This window comes from Tamandua tetradactyla, chromosome 19 (assembly GCF_023851605.1).
Source record: "Tamandua tetradactyla isolate mTamTet1 chromosome 19, mTamTet1.pri, whole genome shotgun sequence".
Lineage (NCBI taxonomy): Eukaryota > Metazoa > Chordata > Mammalia > Pilosa > Myrmecophagidae > Tamandua > Tamandua tetradactyla.
Window position 1 is genome coordinate 38,339,303 of NC_135345.1, and position 22,031 is coordinate 38,361,333.

The window sequence follows — 22,031 nt, forward strand, 5'->3', positions numbered from 1 at the left end:
ACGAATGTTTTAGTTTCATTTTATAACTCACTTTTCTTCTGAATCATCAGATCCACAGGGAAAACAGCTTTCCACTTAAATGTCATGAACTGTTTTACATACATGTTTTATCATAGCAAATAGCTAATTAAGATATAGTAGTCATAATAAAGTCATTTTGAAAATGTATATATCCAGTTGATGTGGGTGCTTGCTGCTTCTTAACAGGTGGCCTGTTCTAGAATTATAAAATGTGTTTATTGCACCATTGAGCATTTTGTCAGGATATAATCCCCCAATAGTTGAGTGGGATGAGAGATACTTAGTTGGGCATGCAAGGACCTGAATATGGTCTTATATTTTCTTGTTAAGCAAAGGCTAGTCCAAGGAGTAACAGCAGCGGCGGCATCACAGCACTGTGACATACTCGGGTATTTGTCAGAAATGCAAACCCTCAGTCCCACTCTAGACCCACTGAAACAGAATCTTTATTTGAAAAGATTCCACAGGACATCCATTTTCAAATTAAGGTTTTAAGAAAATACTGTTCTAACTCACTTTTCATTTGTCATTTTATAATTTACTCCCTTGGTCTCCACTCTAAATACAACAGTATATTGCCTTTGTATAGGTTCTTTTCAAAACACTTTAATTCAATTTTTTTTCATTTCATTTTCCTGATAATCTTGTGAGGCATGGGCAGATGATATCACATCCCAATCTAGAAAGGCAAAAACTGAAGCCTAGGGAAGCTTACCATTGAGGTGACTGGGAGTTTTATGGTACCATCAGAATTAGTACACAGGAATGTTCATTGGAAGAATCAGTTTTGGGTTTTCAGTGATGATCGTGTGCAGTAATCTCCTTTTAAGTGGAAAACCTTTGAGCAATATCTCCTTTAAAAGATTTGTTAAATCTCTGCCAAACCCACCCATAAATCAGGATCTTATCACTTCAAAAATAAACTGCTCCATTTGGACTGTTCTTTTATAAAATGCTTTGATTTAAAATTCTTCTTATATCTATGAATCTGGGAAAAATATAATTAGTTTTAACCCTTTCCCACAACAGCTCTTCAAATATTAGAAGAGTTAGCCTGTTTCTTTTTAAATCTTTGTTTGTCCATAGTAAGTTATCAACCATTATCTGATGGCATATCATCTAATTTCCTCATGTTGATCATCCTTATTAAAAACATTCAAGATATGCAGGGTACTTATAAAGTCATTCCAAATATTTTAATAAAGTCTGGCAGGCATAAAGTACAGTAGCATGGTTGCCTGCATGAATCCAGACATTCTATTTCTATTAAGGCCACCTGAGGTTTGGTTAGCTTTTGAAACACCAATATAAGAGCCTTGGCTTATACTGAGATTATGTATACATGCTGATATATTTTTGCTGTGTCAGATTTCTTCCATTCTATTTCTGAGCTAATATTTTGTTTTATTTTGTTTTGTACCTAAATATAGAGCACTTATTTATTCCTGCTCAATGACATCTTGTCTGTAGTCCATCATTCCAGATCCAGAAGGTCATTTCAAATCTTGATTGTGCTGTAAAGGCCAAATTCTTCCCCTCAGAGTCAATCAGAAGCAACCCATTCCTTGGTCTCGGTAACACAAACTTCTTAAAAAGCAAAAAGTGCATATTGCATGTCTCTTTGATCAGGCAGCCAGGCCCCCATGCATCTCTATGGGTCTGAAAAAGAACAATCATCATTATTCCACCAAAAACAAAAACCTGAAGCCCTACTGTGCTGTTTTGAACCTGTTATGTACCCCAGAAAAGCCATGTTCTTTTAATTCAGTCTTGTGGGGCAGACCTATTGTTAGATGGGACTTCTTGATTAGATTGTTGCCATGGAGATGTGACCCCATCTATTCAAGGTGAGTCTTAATTAGCTGACTGGATTCCTTTAAAAGGAGAACATTTTAGAAAAAACTCAGACACAGATGCTAAGAGATGCTGAGAGAACCAACACAGAAAGTTCAGATGCTTGGAGACAGACAGAGGCTTAGAGAGGAGGCCACTGGAACCAGGAGCTGAAAGCAACAAAACCCAGGAGCAAAAGACCAGCAGACATCACCATGTGCCTTCCCATGTGACAGAGAAATCCCAGGTGTGATCAGCCTTTCTTAAGTGTTGATACCTTAACTGGACATGTTCATGGGCTTAGAACTGTAAATTTGTAACCAAATAAATCCCCTTTGTAAAAACTAATCTATTTCTGATATAATATATTCTATATATCATTCTGATATATTGCAATCTGGCAGCATTAGAAATGGAAACACCTACTAAGAACTGTTGAGGCTTTTAGAGACCTATTAATCACCCTCCACCTTGAATTTACAATCACTTGAATAATAAGAGCAGATATAGACAGGCATCAAAATTAAAGTTTCATTGCTCACAAAACTAAATTGGTGAATGCAATTTAAAGCAGAGGCCAAAATTGCTCTTTGATTTCAGTGTTCTTCCGAACCATAGTCCTCATAGGAGCCTAACCTGTGCTAATTCCTGGGAAACAGGAGTATAGCAGAGAAAACATTCAGCCTGCAGGTAGGCAACTTGGAAACAGAACCAATCACAGCCAGGAAGGAGAAAGTCCCAGTATAGTGTCCCCTTCCATACCTTAAGTTAAGGGAATAACTTAAGTTTCCATAAATTTATTCTGCAGATCAATCACTCTGTCTTCTTTGTACAGGACCACAAAGGAGGGAAAAGGAATGTTTTTTCAATATGTTCTTGTTGTGACTTGGAACTTTATATACCCAAGAAAATCACATTCTTAAAGCTATCCATTCCATTGGGTATAAAACTTCTTGTAAGTAGGAACTTATTATGAGGTTACTTCAGTTAAGGCATGGTCCAGGGTGGCTCTTAAACTTCGTACTCGAGTCCTTTATAAGAGAATGAGATTTAAAGAGAGAAACTTTAAAAGCAAGAAGCTGAATTCAACAAAACCCAAGAGAGAAGGGAGAGACCAACAGATGTTGCCATGTGCCTTGCCATGTGCTAGAGGAATCAAGGATTGCTGGTAGCCAGCTTTTGAGAAGGAAGCACTGCCTTGATGATGCCTTGGTTTGGACATTCTCTTGGCCTCAAAACTGTAAGCTAATAAATTTCCGTTGTTAAACACCAACCCATTTTATTGCATCTGTTTTCAGCAGCCTAGGAAACTAAAACGGTTCTCTTCTAGAGAGAAGAGTGCAAGTCTTTTACCCCTGGAACTGGGAGGAGCAAGGTAATGTGAAACCTTGAAAGTAATAGAAACCCTAGAGGAGGGTGTTTACCTTAGGCAGCAGTCTGTTTGCCATTTCTTGCATGAGATTTGTTCATTTCCCCCTCTAATCCTCTGTAAATACCACTATTTGATTAGAATCTTTCCCCTTCTCCACCAAAACAAATGTCCCTGACTCTGTTTTCTGAGAGGGCTGGCATTATTTTAGTTTTTGTCTGTTAAATTGCCTAAGAATCACTGCTTTAAACTTAGATTTGTCATGTCAAAGTCAAACACATTAAATCCAAATAGCTGCCACCTGTCAGGTGGAACAGGGCTGCTAGGTATCCAGGTGATCAAGGTCTTCTGTCTTACATGTATGAAAACAGGTTTAGAGGCAGTTGTAATTCCCAGGTCAGTCTCCCTGAAAGAAATTAATACTCCACCAAAACATCAATGCCAGTACGAAACAATGTATATACTCAGCAAAACATATTAGACTGATATGTTACTTTAAAGTAGGAATTTCAGGAATAAAATTCTAGTCAGATGAGCCTTATTAACTATACTGAACTTCAAAAATGTGTAGATTTAAAATATTTTATCTCTAGATTTTAAATTTACAGGACTTTCAAAAAATGAAAATCCATTCAGGTATAGGCCAGGAGTCAGCAATCATCTTCTATAAAAGACCAGATTGAAATTTTAGGTTTTGTGGTTCTTTTGGTCACTGTCAGGACTCCTTAAATCTGTTCTATTACAGTATGAAAGCAGCCACAGACAAGACAATTTTGAGATTCTATCCCCTATAAACCACTATTTTCATTAGTTTTTACCCAGGTTGGTTTATAACTTTGCCTCTTAAATATGTTTAAACCTTTTTTTCAACCTCTAGAGAATTTACATAATGCATGTTTAGCAAAAACTATTTTTTCACAAGATAAACTTTATTTCCCTTTTGATTATTTATAAGATTTTATTATTTTAAACATATTGAACATGACAAAAGGTAGAAACAAACTTCCTATTGAATCTGAGAGTCTGCATATTTAAACAATCAGGAGAGTATTCATATTTGGTAGAGAATTTGTTAGATAAAGAGTATTTTTTAAGTCAGCACCTTAGGAATAACCTGGAATTGCAAAGAAGTTCTGTGTCAAGTAAAAGAACCTATGGTTACAACTCCAGAAACTAAAGAAATATCTGCTTTACATCCTTAATTTTTATTTCAAGATGCCTCTCCTATAAATTTCTTTGACAAGATAATTAATGAAAAAAGTAAAGTACAGAACAGGCTGATTTTATATTATATTATTAATACATGAATGGTTAATAATTAAAATAGCATTTTAATAACCAATATAATAGCATATAATATAATAATATATTATTCAAAAGCTGTGTGGGGATATATGCATGCCCTCTTGGGCCAAGGATTACAAATTTAGATCTTATTTGTGGAAGGAAACGTTTTTTGGAAGATAGGAATTCCAATTTATGTTTGAAGATAAAATGAAAACTTTCCTTATTTTTTCAATGGCATTTTTCTCACAATCACCTAAGTAATTTTTACTTGTCTCAAATTTTTCTCCAAAGAAACATGTGGAGAAAGGAAGAACCAGAAACATAAAAGAAGACTAGAGTCATGCTTCCATTTCCAAGTAGAAGTTCTGTCATACTGCCCACTAATTGGGGACATCATTGTTTTCAAATATTGATGAAAACTCTGCAACAATTGATAGTTATTGTATTAAAGAACTTCTCAGGGTTTCCTCTATAATTATTGAGGATGATGACTACATTAAACAAGCCCAACAAATTATCTACTCAAAAACACCTTGTGCTAAGTGAAATGGCAGCCCATTTTGTTAACTGTGGAAGAGTGAAGATGGGAAGAGGCCATTCAATTCAGTTGCACTTCCCCTGAAAAGCATGGCAACACAGGCTTCCCTGGGGTCATAAGACTGAGAAGTGGTTGTGTTGGTGGCAAATAGTTTGAAGAACTCCCAAATGAAGGATAGGCAGCCTTTCTCAATAAGTGGCCCACTTGCTATCTGCATAAGTATCACTTAGATTAATTATTTAAAACATAGATTCCAGATGCTCACTCCAGAAGAACTCAACTGGAGTCTCAGAAAGTGGAGTCTGGGAAGCTTCACTTCTTTTTAATTATCTCATGAGTTTTATGCATGTGAAAAGCACTGAATCCAGGGCTCCTGTTGCCCTATCTCCCATCAGTGATTTTAAATAATGATCCATGTGTCTCAGGAAGGTCATTTTTTATTGCTTGATAAACAATCTGGTTTAACTGCTTGATAAGCAAGCTGGGTTTGTTTTCATGTTATAATTTCTATTAATTTTGCTAGCTTTTTATTAAAGCATTATAATTGACATCAAATTATAAATTCATGTGCTATACTTAGAAATTAAATTACAAAATAATATGAATATTTGAAAGTGTGATATCCCAACAAAGTTTAAACTCCATCATTGATTAGCGTTCAGATCTCAGATTAGGGAAACATTTTGTTTGGTTCTGTGATGTGTATAAGAGTTCAAAGGCACAAAGGTGGAGGAGAATGTTTATAAATAACTCATTTCATAGGAAAAAATTAATCTTTACTAGAACAAAGACAGATCTTCAGTTAATTTATACCTGACTTGAAAGCAACTATGGCAAGCCAATGTTCTCTGACTATAGAGAGTCAGAATTTATTTAATTTTGGTATATGTCAATAGTGGAAGTAGTAATTCTAGGGAGAAGGAAGTACTCAATTCTCTTCAAATACAAAGAAGACAAAGCACTTAGCTCAGCCAAACTGCATCAGAACCAAATTCTGGACCAAAGAACATTACAGAGATGTCTAAGCTATAATACTAGTTTCTACCTGTGTTTCCTGCCATCTAGCTCATATTTCCAGTGTCTAGTAATTCTTGCAGCACTTAGAGAACATTCAATAACTTCAGTAAATGTATGAATAAGAGATAATAATAAACTAAAGGATAAACTAAAGATTCAGCTATGTTAGTTGGGGTAAATGTAACTTCAATGTTTTAAAAATCTCAAGGGCTCAATCCCATATAACTTTATTTCTAGTTCACAGAAAGCTCAAATCAAGACAATGTCATGCTCTGTTCCATGCAGTAATTCAGTGAGAACATATAATAGAAATTGTGGAATCTTCTACCCTGGTTGTCTACATCCAACCAGTAGTAAATGATGGGGAAAATCTTAAGAGGTTTTATCAAGTGAGTTATCCTCTAGTCTAAAAACCTGAGAGCTAAGATTTTATTGTTACATTTTACTAAATGTCTCTTGGCATTTTTAACTGCTTGATAAACAAGATGGTTGTGACTGAATGTTCCTTAGCAAGGTTTCCCTTTATAGTTATGGAGCTCTTCCTAATACTAACCTACTAACACTAACTATCCTTAACCTCTTTCTCTGCACATAAATAAATAATTAAGCAATGGACCTTCTTATACTCACTATTTTGACAGATCAAAGTGTGAAAAGCACAGTGAACTGATAGAGTTATCTGTTTCAATCTGTGTATTCACCTCCTTGATGCCTTAGAAACATTTCTTAATGAGATTATCAGCTGTACATAACAATATTGGACTTTATGCAATTACCTGTCTAATCTCAGCTATTCATTAGGAAACAGTTTCTGTAGTGGTTAATGAATTAACCATTTAGCAAAAAATTTAGTCTTCATTGTTTTACTTATTTTTATCTCTAACTTTTAAATATATCATAATTTGCCTCATTTTTTCTAATTGGCTTATTTGTTATGAGTAACATGACAAATGTGTTTCTGATGTTTAAAAAGAGGTACTAAATGCACTTTTTTTGTAAAATTTATCTTTTTGAAGCATTTTTTGTGAAATATTACATATGCACAAAAAAGTGATAAATTTCAAAGTTCTGTTAAACAAGTAGTTATAGAGCAAATTTCAAAATATAGTAGTATGGATTACAATTTCGAAATTTGAGGATTTCCTTCTGGCTGTTGTAATATACCAGAAACTAAAAAGAAATATATATAAATCGATGCAAATGTACTAAGAAATGATGAATATGCAACTATGTGACGATATTAAGAATTACTGATTGTATATGTAGAATGGAATGATTTCTAAATGTTTTGTTAGTTAATTTTTTTATTAATAATAAATAAATAAATAAATGTACTAACTAAAAAAAAAAAAGAAATATCTACATAATAAGGCAGTAGTCATAACCATATGTTAAATCCTAACTTCTCTGTGACAGCTCTTCTCTCTCATTTGATCATTCTCTCAATCTTTGGGCAATGCCCATTCTAACTTCTTCATGTTGCAAAGGGGTGCTGACATTATGAGGAAGGGAAATACAACTAGTTGACGTTCTGGAAGAGAGCGGTACCTTTAAGTTTCAGGACTTATCTGTTGTAGGAACAATCTGGAGGTTTTAAGTTCCTGAAAAATAAACTTAATAAGTAAAACTTTTATAGAATTTTAGATAGAGCCCTGGGTTTTCTTTAGGGTTTTCAGGAATACTGTTGGTTGGAGCTTGGCAGACCATGGCAATTTGTAATATCTGGCTAAAGTTTGCATAAAAGTAATTTCCAGAATGACCTCTCAACTCTGTTTAAAATCCCTTAGTCCCTGAGTCTTATTTTGCTACATTTCTTTCCACCTTTATGGTCAAGAAGGCATTCTCAATCCCATGATATCAGGACCAGGCACTTCCCTGGGAGTCATGTCTCATATTGCCTAGGAGACTTACATCCCTGATAGTCATCTCTTACATAGGGGTAAGTAATGAGTTTATTTGCAGAGTTTGGCTTAGAGAGAGAGAGAGAGACCACATCTGAGCAACAAAAGAGGTTCTCTGTGAGTGACTTTAAGGCATGTATGTAAGCAGGCTTATCTTTGCCATTACAGAAATAAATTTCCTAAGGGCCAGCTTTAAGATCAAGGGGTTGGCTTCTAAAATTCATTTCTATGATTCACTGCATTCTTTCTTACCCTTCTTCATTCTACTTTTCTGTATTACTACAGTTCATGTGCATTCAAAAATCAATTTAACCCACCCCAGTGCTTGTTAACAAACCTAAAGATACATTTTCATTCTTTATTTTAAGGAGGAAACATCTCTGGAAATGCACCTGCATTTGCTCCTAAACTTGTCCTGAAGAAGAAAAAAAAATCTTGACATGAGAGTTTCGTGTATTTCTCAGGATTTATATCAGCATTACTCAGAAAAAAAAAAGAGTGGGCTAATATAACACATATAGAAAAATGTCATACAAAAACAGCATGTAATAACAAAAGCATCAAAAACACTTTGTGATTGGAAAATTTTATCTATATGCATGAACATTCCAAGGCATTATACATCTACAATGTCTGATGAATGTAACATGTTGTTGAAAGAGCTTGGTCTCTTCCCATTCCTGTATGCCTCTGCCATTCACTCACAGTGACTCCTCTCTAATATCCCATTCCTGGTAACATTTCAGATTTCATAAATTACTAGATCAAAACAAAATGATAATTAACATATAATAGGATATTTCCATTGTTCCACCAAAAGCAATACCTTAGTAAGATTCCTTCTAAGCCAATATCATACAAGCTATGGATTGCAATACCATCTTCTTGCCAAAGGATTTTTTAATTGCAGCAGGAGGGGAGCTTTGTACCTCTCAACTCTTTTATTTCTTCCATTCTTACCCCTGATGAAATGCACTTATTGTAGTTTGAAAGCTTATTGATGTTTTTCTATGAAAGGCATTAATTCCTGGCAAATTAAAAGTTTGTCTCATAGATAGTCTGTTCTGAAGACTCTTCTACTATGGGAATTGTAATATCTATTGTCCAAAGAGATCTACTGTCATCACCAAAGGACAAAGCCAGTAGAAAGGACAATCCTTAGGATGTAACTAGAACTCCAAGAAAGAAGAAATATACAGAAAATTACTAGAAAGGAGAGACTGGAAAATAAAAGAACTCCAGAGAACCAAGTACCTACCCTTGTTTACTTTGCATTGACTGCAATATAGCCATTGATATAGTAAAGACATCTTGCCAAGCTCTCAGTCTTCTATTATATTTCTAATTGGCTTCTAATAAGAATTTTTATTTTGGCAATTAACTGTACCAACTTCAAATAATGTGCACACAGTAAATAAATAATGTCATTACCAAAGGCCATTGGCAAAGATCGATTAGTGGTATTATGAAGTGAAATGTTCCCTAAAAAGATAGATTCAAGTCCTAACTCTGGATTCTGTAGATGTAAACCCATTTGTAAATATTTGAAAATATTATTTGTTTAAGTGAGGCCAAAGTAAATAGAATGGGTCTTAATCTAATATAACTGGAGTCTTGATAAGCAGAGGAGATGTGGACATAGCAGAGACAGACAGCAGGTCAGGATTGTGTTATGCTGATAATACACCACCAGAACATTGCAGTCTTCAGAGAAAGCATGATCTTGCTTGGAATTTGGGATTTCAAGCTTTCAAAACTGTTATTTAAAGTGAACAAGACTCTGGTATCTGTAGCAGTAGCCCTGGAAAACTAAAGCAATTGGTAAATGTAAATTGATCTGAGCACATTCACTTGTTTGACAAAACCAATTAGACAGAAAAATTTTGGTATTCGCTAATGGGATGATCACTTTTGATCTTCTAGTGGTCCTCTCAGTCAGATTTAAGATGTTTTTTAAAAAATGCATCTGCTATCCTTGTCTCTTATTAGAAACAAATTCTCCAAAGAAAGATACTTTGGTCACACACGCTCACAGTCATCCAGAAAATAGCAGTTAGAATTCAGGAGTGCAGCTGCTGCTTATTTTAAGGACAGATTAGTATTTCCCACTAGCTTTTTCAAGTTGATGCCCCTATGATTCAGAAGATGACTTTAGTGTATTCTTGTATCAACCTTATCAGCACATCCTGTTTTCAGACTTATTCTTCTTGTGCTAACTTCATAATTAACAGGCAGGCACAGAGATATGGAAGAATTCTGGTTCATTCTGTTCTGTGACTTGCATGGTACCTGAATACAAACAAGGTAAAGTATTTAACAGAACTTGGTCTTAGAACAGATAATAATGAAATTATCTCGTACTTGAAGATTCTTCCCCAAGTAAATATATTTTTCACTTTTTCAATAGAATGCAAAATTAATTTGTAAGGAGTATATCCTTAGGACAAAAATCAGTAGCTTATATATCTTCATTCTTTCTTTTCTTGAGTAGTACATTTAAATCAACTTCTACACAACCGTTAAGAAAGGATTTTCAAGAGGGAAAAACACACATCTCACTGACTAACAAATGGGAAAAAATCTTACTAACAGAAGTAGATCATACAGATTATATAAGGAATTCTTAAAAATAAAAACGAAAGGCCAGAATGCTAGTAGTAAAGTAGGCAAAGGTTGCAAATAGGCAACTTATTGAAGGGAAATGCCAAAGAGCTCACAACTATATGAAGATGCTTAACTTTGCTAATATCAAGAGTAATACTAATTTAAACAACAATGAAATTGCTCTGTACGCCCTTAAGATGAGCAAAACTTAGACTCTCTGAATATCAAATTGTAAAATTGTGAGAGAATGAGAAATATAACACAATATCTTTCATATCACTTAAAGACATAGAGCATCTATTTAAAAGTGCATGCATATATAAAGACATAATACACACATTAAGAGGGATATCTGTGGTAGAAGGAAATGAAAGTTGAGATTAAAATGAGATGAGAAAAATGGTATATAAAACTATATAGAAACAGACTAATGATGACAATGTGCTATAAAATGAGTAATACAATTAATTCAACTCCACACCTGAAATCCAAATATTAAAATGAAAAAGTCAGGAAATATGGCAGAAGGAAATGAAAACAATTAGAAATCAAGAGAACTTATGCACTATGTCCAAAGTAGCAGATGAAAGATATTTCTAAATGCCCCTGCACAAGCTGTTGCAGGGAAAGTCAGGAAAGAGACTGAAGTCAAGATAGAAGCAAGAAACCAGTGATCAAAGTGGGCAATTGAAGTGATAACACCTAAAGAGCTAGAAATTTCACAGAAATGGAGGAAAAAAGAAAAGCTTAAAAGATTGAAAATCTACATGGGGAGTAATACATGAATTATGAATAAAAAATTCAAAATGTTTCAATTCTATTCCAGTGGAAATGTCCAGTACTAGAGAATTATGGTAGGGACAGGATTTCAAGAAGAAAAATTCAAAAGTTGAAATTGTTTTTATTAATTTAAGCTGGCTACATAAAAATTATACAGGAATCTGAAGGAAAAAATAGAATAAGAAAAGGGTATTGGAAAATATCAAGATGGAAACTACATACAGAAATCCAAATCACTGAAATGAAAGACATTCCACAAAGACAGGAGAGAAGGATAGGAGGTGGTACTGTGCAGTCATTAAAAATAAGGATACAGTAATAGAAAGCTCCTACTTGGGTTTGAGTCTACCTTGGCATACTCACTGGGTTAGTAATATGGCATAACAGCATAGTAATTCTTCTTAAAATGGATTTTGGAAAGATTTAACAGAATAGCACACATAAATTCTCTGGCATATAAGTATCACTATCAGCAGTATCAATGTTTGGGAAGATGGGACCTGTATTGAACTTATATTTATTTCATTCATAATATATCATAGAATATCCAGGAGATGTTTAAATATCCAAAGGACAATTGAGTGCATTTATAAATTATTATAAAAATATTAAAGTTGTATATGTAGATGATAGATGAGTGATAGAAAGAGCAGAGATAGATGAGACAGAAAGGAAGCAATAGAAAGAGAGAAAATAATTGATGTTAAAGGATTATTTTTAAGAAAATAAAGTAGAAGAGTACCAGTGAAATGATAAAAGACTAAGTGCCCAGAAATCAAAATTGAAGGAAATGTTGAGGAAAGAAGGCTATTAATTCCAAATAGTTTCAACATGTTTTTAATCATTCCAAATATTTTTCATGTTCTAGTCAAATACACACAGGTTATTTGTTCAGTGCCAAGTACAGGCCAAACACAATCATATAATGGTAAATGGCACTATCTTCAATTTACATACAAGAAAATTGAAGCCTCCTCAAAAAAATAAAAATAAAAATAAAATTTTACCCAAGTTCACTACAGCTTATTAGCATATCAAGGGTTATCCAATTACAAGTTGAGAACTCCTTCTACTATATAAGATGTATTTCACCATTAAGTATTATTGTTTGAATTTGTTCTTCATAAACATTTTGGAGGATGGAGTATTTGCTAATGATGGAAGAATAATGCTATGTGAAATAGAAGTTTGCCAGGAGTATCAAGATTATTCACATTTGGATGTGTGGGTGGGATAATTCAAGTAACATCTGCTGCCCCTCCATGGTCCAGTACACAGAGCTATAAAAATGCAAAATGTTCTTTTTTATATAAATGAACAACCAGTCCCAAAGGAATCAGTGAAGGGAAAAGGCAGGCTTTAAGCTGAACGACAGAATCATTTCAAAACTAATTAGAAGCTACAAATGTGGGAAAGAAAACTTCAATGTAATGTTTTAGAGCAAGAAAAGAATGAATTGGCAGCCTATGTTCCACCCACTGCCAAACTATGTCATCACCCTTTTGTTTGACTGTTTGGCTGCCATGGTCTTCACTGTATATATGAACCTATATGAAGAAAACCCCTCTCTAACCATCATAAAATGCCTGCTTTGGACTAAAATCATTACAGTAAGAATTGTATACTAAAGCTGAAATGGGTGATGAAAACATAGTTGAGTCTTTGCCCATGGGTGATACAGAATCCATGGAGCTAAAAGAGTCTCAGCCAAGATCACACCCAGTACCTTCCTTAAGCCCAGTTACCGTTGCCCCAAAATTTGGACCAAAAGAAGTTATTACAGAAAAATGCCGGAAAGAGGAATGACTGATGAAGGGGGAATGAAAATGAGAAATTTGGAGATCTCTGTGGGGTCACAGTCTCTGCCCATAACACATGGTTTTATGCTACATCTATGAGGGTTGATTGCTAACCACCACAAAGCTACCTCAAACATCTAGAGAAAGCATCATTAGAGCATGGAAGGATTTGAAAACCACAATATCTACTGTGGTGAGAACTCTTCCTGCTTGAATAAATTTGTTTCTTCTACTTATTGAAGAAAATAATCATTCTTCTCACACCTGTATGCCCAATCCAGAAACATAATCTGCTCAGACAAGAAAAGAAGTCTTTTAATTAGGGGCTAATACGTAATCACATTAAATTCTGTACCATTAAATTTTATATTACTGCCTGAAATATATAATGTTAAATGAATGAAATGACTAGCAAATATATTATATATGAAGAAAAGGCAAATTGGAGCCATGGGGTTGTTAAAACTCTCTTCAGGGTTGCTACAACTCATTTATATAGAGGCCAACTGTGTTAGTTTGAAATGATGTGTGTCCCCTAGAAAAGCCATGTTTTAATCAAATTCTCATTTCATAAAGGTAGAATAATCCCTATTCAATATGGTATGTTTGAAACTGTAATCAGATCATCTCCCTGGATGATGTGATTTAGTCAAGAGTGGTTGTTAAACTGGATTAGGTGACGACATGTCTCACCCATTTGGGTGGGTCTTGAGAAGTTTCTGGAGCCTTATAAAAGAGGAAACACTTTGGAGAATAGCAGATTCAGAGAGAGCAGAGCAACATAGCCATGAGAAGCAGAGTCCATCAGCCAGCAACCTTTGGAGATAAAGAAGGAAAATACCTCCTGGGGAGCTTCATGAAACAGGAAGCCAGGAGAAGAAGATAGCAGATGACGCCATGTTTGCCATGTTCCCTTCCAGATGAGAGAGAAACCCTGACCATGTTCACCATGTGCCTTTCCAGATGAGAGAGAAACCCTGACTGTGTTCGCCATGTGCCTTCTCACTGGAGAGAGAAACCCTGAATTTCATCGGCCTTCTTGAACCAAGGTATCCTTCTCTGGATGCCTCAGATTGGACATTTCTATAGATTTAATTGGGACATTTTCTTGGCCTTAGAACTGTAAACTAGCAACTCATTAAATTCCCCCTTTTAAAAGCCATTCCATTTCCGGTATATTGCATTCCGGCAGCCAGCAAACTAGAACACCAACCTTCTGTCAACTTTGGCCCCCTGTAGGGTAAGTTAGAGGTCACTAGCTTGAGCACTGGAAACAATATTCATCACTAAGCACTTTACAGACCTTTTGATTCATCACAAGTTTATGAGTACCTACTACATACTTATAGCTAAAGATAAAATATTTAACAAGATTGTGGCAAACACTACTAGTTATTTACTCCAGCATCCTTCTAATGCTTTTTCATAACCAACATTTAGCTAGGTACATTGCTAACCATAATAAAAGACTACATTTCCCAGACTCCCTTGCTGCTGAGGCTGATGGTAATACTGACCTCAGGTCAATGAAATTTAAGGGGCATGTGGAAGTTCTGAGGAATCTTCTAAAGCAGGAATCTTCTAAAAGGGGACTTATGAGGAATCACTTATAAAAAAGAAGCAGTTGCAGCTACAGTAGAATTTTGGAACATAAAGTGGCAATAAACCATTTTCTAAGATGCTAAAGTAGGAAATTTTTAAGTAGCAGTAATTTATGCTTTGTGGGCCATGAGGACTCTATTACTACTCTACTTTCCCATTCTAATGAGAAAACTAAAGAAAGTGCTTAAAAGAATGGGCATGACTGTGTCCCAGTAAAACTTTATTTACAAAACAAGTTGTTACCCCAAAGACAGTAGTTTTCCAGCCTATAAATAAAAGAGTAGAGTGGGAAGATGGAAGGAGTTTGCATTTTGATAATGAAAATGCTGTTCTACAAGCCTTGGACTACCTACGTACAGGTATCATTTATGTGGAGAAGAAACCAATTTCTGAGGAGAGTTATCTAATCTAGACAGGTTGAGGTAGGATTAAGGAAGCCTTTGGAGAGCAAAAGACCTTGAAGTTAAGTTTGAAGAATGGTAAGAAGCTAGCCAAGTGAACAACATATGTAATGATTAATATGTACATATTAATTACATATGCTAGGTTATGGTTTCAGGTTGTTTGGTCAGGCAAGCAGTGGCCTGATTGTTACCATAAAATATTTAATGGATTTAAATCATTAGTCAGTTGATTGCATCTATGTCTGCTTACATCTACAATTAACGAAATAGATTGCCTTCAACACTGAGAAGTCTCATTCAATCAGGTGAACGCCTTAAAGGGAGAATGATGATTATAGCAGTCAGGGAGTCTTCTGCCAGCCTGCTTCCCTTGGGGAATTCATTAGAAACTTCTTCAAAGTTCCAAATTAGGGGACTGCCCTATGGATTTCAGATTTGCCTGTATCCTGTCAGTTCTATTTCACTGCTAAACCTTGAGTAATATATCATGGAAAAGAGTACTCCAGAAGGAAGCAATTGTCTGTGCAGATTCCCAACTGTAAAGAGAAGGAGAGCCAGATCACTAAGAGACTTATAAGCTAAATGAAGAAGTTTGAACTTTATCCTAAAGACACTGGCTCCTCAAGCAGTGTTTAGGAGGAAAAGACTCTACCTGGTTTGCATTGTAAGAACATCAATTTGGCCACAGGTGTTAGAATAATAAAAGGTGAATAAATGGAGAGTGGTAAAGTAAATTGTGAAGCTGATGCAATAATCCACACAAAAACAGATGTGCCTGATTAAGGGGACAGTAATAGGTGTGGAGAGAAGGGGCTTGACTTGAGAATGATTTAGAAGGTAGAATTTTTGATATGGTGATGGAGTAGATTGAGGAAAGGGATGATAAGCAACAGAGAGATGTTCAAAACAAGGCTGAATTTAGTGATTTGAACCACCAGAATACTAGGCACCCCCCATAGAGGTCACAAGGGATGGTAAAATAAGAGACAAATATGGAGTTAAACTATCTAGGCTGAATTCCCAGCTCTGATGCATACTAATTCTCTAAACTTCAGCAAGCCCCTCACCTCTCATAACGTTTTCTGAATGTGTGATAATAATGCCTGAATCTCAGTACTGAAGTGAGGCTTGGATGAAATAATCAGACAAGAACTGAGTCAAGACCTGACATAGCACAGACATCCAATATACGCTAGCGTCAACCCTCCTTCCTTCATCCCAACAAATCTAAGATCTTCCTACAAAATACTAAAAATAAATAACTTAACGAGTGTTTATCAGGTGCTAACCATTCTGTGGTGGTTTGGAGCATTGTATACAAGGAAAACATGTTCTTAAAACTTAATCCATTCCTGTGGAAGTGAATCCTTTGAGTAGGACTCTTTATGAAGTTACTTCAGTTAAGGTATGGCCCACCTCAGTAAAGATGAGTCATAATTCTATTACTGGAATCCTTTATAAGAAGAATGAAACTCAGGCAAACAGAGAGAAAACCATGGAAAGTTAGAAGCTGAAATTCAATGGGAACCATAAAAGAACTGAGAGGCTAAGCAAGGCCTCCATGTGCATTGCCCTATGATGAAGGAGTCAAGGATAGCTGGCAGTCAGCCCCAGAATGTTACAGTTTTCAGAGAGAAAGCATGGCCTTGATAATGCCTTGATTTGGACTTTTTCCTAACCTCAAAGCCATGAGCCATTAAATTCCCCCCCCCCCTTTTTTTAAGCCAACCACTTGCATGGTATTTGCTTGAGCAGCCAGGGAAAGTAAAGCAGATTTTGGTACATGATTGGGGTGTGCTGTCACAAATACCAAAAGTGTAGTAAAAGCCTTGGCATTGGGTAGAGAGGCTAGAACAGTTGTGAAGTGCTTGAAAGGAAAAGCCAAAACTGCTTTGAACAGACTGCTGGTAGAAATATGGACACTAAAGGTACTCACCATGAGAGCTTAAGGAAAAAAAAAATGATGAATATATTATTGGAATCTGGAAGAAAGGTGATGCTTGCTTTAAAGTGTCAGAGAGCTTGGAAAATTGAGTTCTGGTATCAGATGAAAGACAGAACTTGAAAGCAATGAACTTGGCTATTTAACTGAGGAGATTTCCAAGCTAAGTATGGAAGGTGCTGCCTGGTTTTTTCTTAAAGCTTATAGGGAAATGAGGAAGGGAAGGGATAAGCTGAGAACTGAACTCCTGGGCAAAATGAAACCATAAAATTATAGTTTGGAAAATTCTGAGCTTATCTGGATAGTGTACTCTGAGATTAGGGCTAGAAGTGGCTCTATCAGGGACCACCCTGAGCTTCTAGAGAGCAAGTTCCCAGAGAATAGGTTTCCCTGTGAGGATTTAACTGGACATGGTCTCCATCATCCATTTCAGAGGAAGTCAGGATTAGAAATGAATTTATGTAGAAAGGATCTATGGAAAGTCTTTTATCTAATGGTTTGGACCCCTATGAACTATATACAATGTCAACAAGTTTTTTCGGAGAAGTTTGTATTAGTGAAACTATAGCCAACCTGGACTGAAAGGGATAGAGAAGTTTCAAAATTAAGAAGGAATGACTTCAAGGACAGAACCATGAAAGTCAAGGTCTGGACCAAAGATATCTCATTGGCCAAGACAGCGCACACACCCAAACATGTGGAAAGGGTGAGTCTGCCTCTGAACTTGGAGGGGACAGGTCTTGCATACTGTTGTTCAAGTAGAGTGTTGCTCTGCCATTCCTCAGACATGGTGGAGTATTTGTCAGGGCATTGGGGAGAAGCTGGTCACCACCCCAAATGTTTGAAGAGAGTGGGACTTTTGATCTTTCATTAGTTTAGAGCTTGGCTGCCAACCCAATGCTCAGAAAAAATAGGACCTGTGCACCATACTTTGTGGACAGTCCAGTGACCATCTTGTTGACCATAGAGGGTGAAGCCTCCCCAGTGTTCAGAAAGAGCATGGCTGCTGCCCAAGCACTAGAAATGGATAGGACTACTGCTCCATCAGGTCCAAAGGACAAAGTATAAGTGCATAAATGGCTCTCAGATTTGATATCTAATGGAGTTTACCCTGCTGGATTTCAGATCACTTGGGACCTATACCCCTTGTTTTCCTTCCAATTTTTCCCTATTGGAATGGGATTGTCAATCCTATGCCTTTCCTTCTGATGTATTTTGGAAGAAACCTGTTTTCTAGGTTTTGCAAGAATCCAGACAGAGCAGAATTGTGCCCAGTACACACCACACGTACAACTGATTTTGATGAGACTTCGTACCTAGCATTGCCTCTGAAATGATGAAGGCTTCTAACATGTTGAGATGGAATGTATATATTTTACATGTAGAAAGAAACATCTTTTGGGGATCCAGAGGTAGGGTATGTAGTTTGGAGAAATGTACCACAGAAAAATATATTGTTAAACAATGCATTCCTGTGGGAGTGATTAAGTGGGGCCTTTTGATAAGGTCACTTCAGTTAAGGTGTGACTTACCTCCGTCAGGGTGAGCTTTGCTGTTACTGAAGTCCTTTATAAGAAGAATTAAATTCAGGTGGAGAGAGAGAGAGAAAGCCACGGGAAGCAAGAAGCTGAAATTCTATGGAACTTGGAACCCAACACAATCAGGGTCAGATAATAGCCTGTTACTAGAGAAAAGCCAAAACTGGGTTAGCGTATAGTATAATGTTCAAGATCCTATATCATCCACTAATGCTGAAATTACCTTCAATAGCTTCCATTTAAGAAGGAAAGAAATCAATTTAGATATTTAAAATTCACATCAGAATAAAAATGTTTAAATTTTAAAACTATAAAGGAGCAGTGTTCATTTAATTGGAGATTTCACTTGCACAGTGTATTTTTTTCCCATGAAGTTAGCTAAACAAGGCATAAGTCTATTAATACTCTTGCTAATTTAGGTCTTGAGTTCTATAGCTTCTAATTGATTGTTTTAACTTTGTTTCCACTTGGCGTATTCTCTGGCAAGGCTTTGGGGAATCATGAAACGAATTAATTATATTGATGTGCTTAGAAGTGCAGGGCCAAAAAGGACCTTTAGAGGTCAAAACACCTGGAATGCCCTGGTATTGCTTCTGCTATCACTCATATTCACCTGAGTACTTGCTACTTATTCTTTCAGTCGCATTCTTTTAATTTTAGTATTACCTTCCCCAGACCCACCTAAACTCTAAACTCAGTTAAGGGACTCACTCCAAGTTTCCTTTGTACTTTAAGCATATCTTTCTCATTGTATTTGCATCTCATATGATAATCACCTGTTAATGAGTGGGGCTTTCTTACACTAGACTAAGGGTTCCCTGAAGATAGAATGCTGTCTTAATTTTCCTCGTAAATCTGAAGCAACTCGTGCTTGGCACAAAGCTAATTTTCAGTAAATGTTTATTAATGAAGTCATTAATAAAATACAGCCTTTGCCATCAGCTGCAATTTTCTTTTAAATCATTGGCTAAAAATTAGAATACAGCCTATTTTTAAATAAAGGGTTATTATCATGTTTGTTTTTTATTATATCAAATGTTAGAAGTCAGTTTCAGAAATGATTAAAGTATAAACTCTATTTGCTTACCCAAAACCTTCCATGGAACTCCAAGAATCTGGTCCCACAATAGTTTCCAGCAATGAGAAGATTGGGAGAAATCTTTGTGACTGTGAACTATGAAAGGGCTGATCATTTCCTAGATACTTTCATTTTTGGTTTTATTTTTTCTTTTTGTTTCTATTTTTGTTTTTATTGAGACTTCAAAAGGCACAATGAGGAATTAAATTTTTATTACCTTACACTGTGCCTTTGGTGGAAAAAAATAATTCTCAACAATATTTATAAAGATATTAACTAAGCAGTTATTTCATCATCAATGTAACTATTATCAGAAACATTCAAGTGTCAATTGATTCATTCATCTATTTAACCTTACCACCTTCCCCCAAAGCTCTGGCAACCAATGATCTTTTTACTGTCTCTATTATTTCCTTTTTCAAAAAATCATATTTGGAATTATATAGCATTGCCATTTAAGACTGGCTTATTTCACTTATTAAGGAGCATTTAAGATTCATCCATGTCTTTGCATGGCTGGGTAATTCAGTTTTGTGTATAACTGAATAGAATTTCATTGTGTGGATATACCATGCTTTGATTATCAGTTCACCAATTGAAAGATGTATTAGGGGCTTCTAAATTTTAGTGATTGTGAATAAAGTTTCTATAAACATTAACTTACAGGATTTTTTTGTGGACATAAGATTTCAAATCAGTTGGGTTAATATTTAGGATCATGATTGCTGAATTACATGGAACAATGATATTTAGTTTTTATAAAACTGCCAACAAATTTCCAAAGTATACACTTTGGATATCCACCAGCAATGAATAAGAATCCCTATTGCTCTGCATCCTTACTGGCAATTATTATGATCATTTTTTTGCATTTTAGTCGTTCTGATAGGTTCATAGTGGTATCACCTTGTTGTTTTACTTTCAATTTCCTAAAGACAAATGATGCTGAGCATCATTTTATACACTCATTTGTCATATTTGTCGATCTTTAGTGAGGTTTCTAATCATAATTTGCCCATTTTTCTAGTTGGATTGTTTTTTTTTTATTTTTCAGCTTCAAGAGTACTTTTTACATTTTGATGCAAATCTTTTATCAGATATATGTTTTATAATGTTTTCCTCTAGTCTTTGGTTTGTCTTTTCATTGATTTAAGAATGTCTTTCACTCTTAGAAAAAAGTTACATGAGTTTTGTCTTAGTTTGCTAAAGCCACTGGAATACAATATACCAGAAATGGAATGGCTTTTAAAAAGGGAATTCATTAAGTTGCAAGTTTGCAGCTCTGAATCCATTAAGATATCTAAACTAAGGCATCCAGATAAAGATACCTTGATTCAAGAAAGGCCAATGGGTCCAGAACAACTGTGTCAGCTGGGAAGGCACATAGCAATATTGGCTATATTTCTCTACAGTATTCTTCAAATGGCTTCTCTGGGGGTGTTTCCTTTCTTCATCTCCAAAAGTCTCTGGTTGTATGGGCTCTGTTGACTCCATAGCTTTTTCCAAAACAGTTCCTTCTTAAAGGACTACAGTAAGGAACCGCAACTTGAATGGATGGAGACATATCTCCATGGAAACAATCTATTCAAAAGGTTCCATCCATAATTGGTTGCATCACATCTCCATGGAAACAATATAAAAATTCCACCCAGCAATATTGAATGAGGATTAAAGAACATGGCTTTTCTGGGGTACACATCAGTTTTAAACCGGTATAGATTTCTTGTAGACAGTACTGATCTTTTTATCTACTATGATGATCTCTGTATGAACTGGTGTATTTAAACCAATCACATTTAAAATGATTATTGCTATATATGGAATGGTGTTTGTCATATTTGCAACTTGTTTTCTATTCATTGCATTCATTCATTTTTCTCATACTTTATGTATTTTCTTATTTTATTTAAGCATCTTATATGTTTCCACTTTATCTTCTCTCTTAGCATATCAATTGTAATTGTTCTTTTTACTATTTTTTTGCAGTTTCCCTAGAGTTTACATTATACTTTTATTTATTTATTTATTTATTTATTTATTTTGCATGGGCAGGCACCAGGAATCGAACCCGGGTTTCTGGCATGGTAGTCAAGAACTCTGCCACTGAGCCACCTTACCCGCCCTACATTATACATTTTTAACTAATTTGACTCCATCTTCAGATAATGCTATACCACTTCATATGTAGTGTAGTTACCTTATCAGAGAGTATTCCAAATTCCTCCCTCCATTCCCTGTGAAATAACCATCATTCATTTCACTTATCCATATGCTATAACCACCCAGCATATTATTACTCTTACTGCTTTAAATAGCCA

At 35.4% G+C, this 22,031-nt stretch overlaps 1 long non-coding RNA gene across 1 annotated transcript; it reads right to left on the bottom strand.

Moving 5' to 3' along the window:
* Positions 1 to 1,154: 1,154 nt before the first annotated feature.
* On the bottom strand, positions 1,155 to 21,212 carry LOC143663562 (uncharacterized). The gene is made up of 3 exons (XR_013166048.1): positions 21,042 to 21,212; positions 18,630 to 18,781; positions 1,155 to 1,680 (listed from the first exon to the last, which is right to left on the bottom strand). It is a non-coding gene; the product is annotated as an uncharacterized LOC143663562 (long non-coding RNA).
* Between the last annotated feature and the right edge of the window lie 819 nt (positions 21,213 to 22,031).